The following is a 5,228-nucleotide window of genomic DNA, read 5'->3' as shown; positions in this document are numbered from 1 at the left end:
GTAATGCACTCCAGGCGACGGGGACGGTAATGAAGTGTCACGATGGTCTTCCCACTCTGGAATGGCACAAGACGTCCTACGTCATCCGTTAAATAGATTCAATGGCATCCGTGGTTCCCTGGCGCAATCCCATGTAGCGTAGGTGCTGAGGGGTTTTGATCACGCACGCTGTCTTCCATCATCTGGCGACACCGGGACATACATCAGTAAGGGAGCCATGGTATCCCCACGATTTGATCTTCCACTGCATCCGGTAGACGCACACAGCATCAAAACCAGCCAGATGGTGTGCTTCCTGTTCACCCACGACGAGGAGGACGGTCAAACACAGCCACCTGGACAGGCTGAGCAGAGACTTGGCTTATTTCTTCTGCTTCATCCACCATGGGGAGCTGTATGAATCCCAGCATACGTATTTCAAGGAGCAGGCAACACCAATCGGTGGTGTAGGCAGACCTGATGGCATCATGGTCAGGTTGACTTGCGGTTCTGCAGGAGGAACCCGTGATGGCTCTGCACATGTCTTTCGGGTGGGAGCATAAAGTTGACATGCGTTTTGCCACGCATTTCAAATCAGAGGTCTCCTTGGGGTAGTTCACGGTGACGGTGAAACGACCTCGAGCATCCGCTTTGTAAACATCTTGGCGATGCTTTTCCAACAGCCGTGCACAGGTGTGTTGAAGCAGGATGTTCAGTCTCTGGACCAGTTGGCGACTGGAATACACTCCTTCTGGAATAATGACCTTTTCGCTGACGGCTCTGATGATGCCTGGGGTTCTCTTCTGTCACGGACGCATTGAGTTCTGCTGAACTGTAAGTCCGGGTCATGCGTTCCAAGTTCACATGAAGGACAAACCAGTTGAAGGGGTATGACACATTGTACCATGTCATGGGGAAATGAAGTTCACTGACGCCGACTTCCCACTCTTGGCGATTCACTTGAATGGGAAAGGGTAGTTTGACTTCATAATGATTCACTCTGTTGTCGGGATGAACATCCATGGACGCATCACTGGGTAAGGTCACGTAAAAGTCCCGCTTGGAAAACAAAGACACTGACATCTTTCTCTCTCTCTCTCTCTCTCTCTCTCTCACCACGCCATATATCAGAAACACTTGGGAGAAAAACACCACTTCACTTCGTGGCAAGTCCATGCCAAAGCAACACCAGCGTGGGGATGGCTTGCCGCCCTCCTTGCACCTTGAGATCGGTTCACTCTGCATGATGGTGGAGGCTCCACTGACGGTGGGAGACTGGAGGCCACGCTATTTAAAGACCAGATGAGCCGCAGGGATCCATCCTTCATCCTTTTTTGACGACGTCGTCGTTTCAGGACCTGATCCACTTTGTACACATCATCCGTTTTCTGAATGGGTTGCAGTTCTTGCGGGTAAAAGGTGCCTTGCAGCACTTCTCCATGATCATCTTTCACTTGGTAGACAGGAGGAACACGCCCTTCACCACCCGATCCACGGTGAACTGTTCGGTGGTCCAGTTGGGAAGGTACCCTTTGTCAAACGTGCCCTTGGTCTTGTTCAAACGGACACGGGTCCCGGGTAACAAGAAAGGGTGCTTCTTTTTCTTCTTTGTCTTGAGTTGGCGCTGCTTCAGCTTCTTATGTCGTTCCATGTGATCCAACACCTGAATTTCATCGTAGGGAGTGTTAGGACGTACATCCACGGGGCGTTGTCCAATCGTACGATGGACGCGATGATTGTAGGAATGCAGCAGTTGGGGTAATGCCTTCAGGTAGTGGCATGTTCCCTGTTGGGTGAAATACCGCCACATACGGTTTTCAACGCCCTTGAAAACGCTCCACCACAGAGGCTTTGGTTTCTGGGTTTTGACTGGTGTAGAAATGAATACCCCGTTTCTTGAGGAAGGCTTGAAAAGGGCATTGACAAATTCAGTCCCTTTGTCTGTCTGTAACTGGGATGGCACACGTCCTTTGGCTTGTTTCAGGATCCGTGAAAGGACTCTATCAAAGTGGTACCGGGTCTGGCTTTCATGCGCGCTGCACCCAAGCCATTTTGGAGAAGACATCGATGACACACAGCAAATACCGGTAGCCTTGGTTCCTTTCTGATACGCAAGGGAGATCGCCAGATCGCTTGCCACAATTCATCCACGCCACCCACGGTAATGATCCCTGGGAAACGAGCGTCGGGCTGGTTTTTGTGCAAGGTGTAATGCGTGTCCTGGGTTTTCAACCATTGGCGAACCTGGCGTTGGGTGGGCCTTGGCCCCGTTTTGCTTCCCCCCTTCTTGGGTCCCCCCTTCCTGGGTCCTGTTTTGGCTTGATGTCCTGCTGCTTGCCACAAGGCAAGCCACCCTCCATAGCCTGCTGGGTGTTTGGGATCGTAATAGGTGTGGTGGAGCCATCGTGTCCATGCAGGAGACAAAGACGATGATGCTTTGCTGATGTTGTTGTTTCTCTTTGGACGTCTCATGATGACACTGTCATTGGCATCACCCTCTGCTCCCTTTTATTAAAAGTGAATCCACTGACGAACCCGGTTGAGAGGGGAGGAGGAGGAGGGGGTCTCTACAGCCTTTTTCTTCTTCTGGGGTTCCAGAGGAAGGTTGGATGCGGGTGGTGTCAAAAACAAGTCAGCGGGTGGAGGGTGTTGACGCTTCACGGGGGTGTCAGGGGGCTGGGTGGATGACCCTTTGGTTTTCATCATCCAGGACCAACGTAGAGGGTTACCAATCAGTTCATGGGGTACGTTGCTGGAAGCCAGATACTGACCCAGAATATTCCAACCCCGTGGAGGGCCTAATTTGGTACGTTGTCGAACAAGATCATTGATGAGATCCACCATGTGTGTCCCAGGCATGGGTTCCCTTCCACCACGAATTGACCCGCCTCATTCCAACCCCAAGTCGGGGTGAGCACGAATACGGGCCATCAACTGCCTGGCCTTGGCCTGTAGCGTTTTGGGAACCGTTTGCACGACTTCATTCAGAATGGCTTCGACATCATCAGGTTCTGAAACAAAAGAACAAACAAACCATGAGCCACTGCTCTACGACCGGCTTCGCGGACTCATTCTTAGGAATGCGACCTCTACGCAGGCACATGCAGATACACGACTCAGTAAGTCAACCGTACTTACGGTGTGGAGTTCCATCCCTGGGGCTTCCAACCCTGGGAGTGCCAACCCTGGGGGTACCAATCCTGGGAGTGCCCGTCCTAGGGGTGCCAGTGTGCTCTAAAGGTTTGGTCGCGGCTTGATCTTGAAACGCCAAGGTGTGTTGCAACAAGGTGTTATACTGCTGCTCTCGGTCCCTAAAGGGAACCGTGTCATCACGGACGAGGGTATCCATATCGTGAAGCGTGTGCACGCGTTTCTGTTCCAACAGGTTGGACTTGAGCAAATGCCGTTGACGTTTTTCTTCTTGCAGACTTTGCCATACCTCTTCTGGGACCATTACCATCTTCCGTGCATGTTTCATCTTGGTGGTAGAACGGTACAGATGCAACTAACCCCAATCTAGGATGCATCCTCTATTTATGATCTTCCTTGAGGATCATCTACCCAACAGGCCAGACACCAAGGGACCCACCACCGATGCCAAGGCAGACAAGAGACCCAATCCTCTTCCTTTCTGTTGTAATAGTTGACGCTTCTTGGACACAGACACCTTCCTTTTCATCAACGTATGCATCAGTGACCCATGCTTTTGTAAACGTTGACGTTGCTGTGTTGTCATAGGAATGTTGCCTCCATACAAATTCACCACACATTCACAGATGGCTTGAATCAGTTCCGATGGGGCCTGTTTCAAAATAGCCTGTCGCATGGCTGGTGTCGCAGAAGGACTACACACATGACAGAGCGCTTCTTTGTGACGCTTCAAACGTGCAGACATGATGGTGTCGTCCCTGCAGCTGCTACCGTTGAACTGACCAGGATGGGGGTGGGAGGCCTCTATTTATGGTAATGTCGCTGGAGGGAGTGGGGGTAATGCCACTGTCGTCTTCTTCTTCTTTTGACTTCTTAACACCATCCGGGTCAAGGCTGCACCTGGGGCTGAGGGTGAAGTGACCCTTTTCTTCTTCTCCTTGTTCTCTTGTCGGGTGGGTGACTTGCGACGTCCCTGGGTTTTTTGGGGGACACGGCGGCGACGAGGTGCTGAGGGCTTCTGCTGTTTTTCCTGTAGGTAGGACTGCCAGTTCAGCAAGATACGGGTCAAAACACCAGCCAACGTACCACTTCCACTGCGTTTCATCAGGTAATTCAGGCGTTCATTCATAGGTAGTCGTGGATTCTCCCTCCCTCCCTCCCTCCCTCCTTCCCTCCTTCCCTCTCCTTCCCTTCCCTCTCCGTCCCGTCCGCCGCTCGTCCGTTTCGCCATCTTGAAAGGCGTCTACGCTCGCGAGATCCACGAGATCCCGCGAGATCTCACCAGATGGGCCGCCCTCTTGAAACGCGTCCGCCATCTTGGCCCGGAGGTGACGTCATCGTCATGCGCGCACACCCACCGGAACCGGACGTGACGTCATCGCCATGCGTACGCATCCACCGGAACCGGAATCCGAGTGATCTCCCCCTGATGGCGGTACATCCGGTCACCGTGGGCGTCGCCATCTTGATCCAAGATGGCGGCGCCCATGGGGACCGGATGTGCCGCCATCTTGAAAAAGACGCCAGGGAGACGTTGTTCACTACTAATGCAATATCATTGTTTTAAACACTTTTTGTTGACATAAAAGGTCAAAACATTTACAACGCTCTTTTCAATTTGTATACAAACAGCGGACGATATTATCTATGTTGGACAGAGTGACATTGACAAATATAAATATAGTCAGAATATATAGATTAGATAGAAAATAGGTGCGGTGGGTAGCGCAGAGGATAAAGTGTTCGCTCTTCACGCCGAAGACCCGGGTTCCATACCCCACATGGGTACAATGTGTGAGGTCCATTCCTGGTGTCCCCCTGCCGTGATATTGCTGGAATATTGCTAAAAGCGACCATATAGTGATTGTTCGTTGCCATGCCCCGCTGTATGACCATGTTATTTAAGGTCTTTGAAGGGCATTTAGAAGTGATACACATATATCATCGTGTTGTTTTTGGTAATACATTGATTGATACTTGACTGCTTAATTAATCAAACGCACACGCACACGCACACGCACACGCACGCGCACATGCACATATGCACAAATAAAAACTAATTCTAGCACGACATTGTGTGATACTCGATTCTGATTGGC

The sequence above is a fragment of the Haliotis rubra genome, unplaced genomic scaffold (assembly GCF_003918875.1).
Source record: "Haliotis rubra isolate DU_JTF1 unplaced genomic scaffold, ASM391887v1 Scf1195, whole genome shotgun sequence".
In the NCBI taxonomy this organism is placed as follows: domain Eukaryota; kingdom Metazoa; phylum Mollusca; class Gastropoda; order Lepetellida; family Haliotidae; genus Haliotis; species Haliotis rubra.
Note: the sequence above shows the minus strand (reverse complement) of the source record.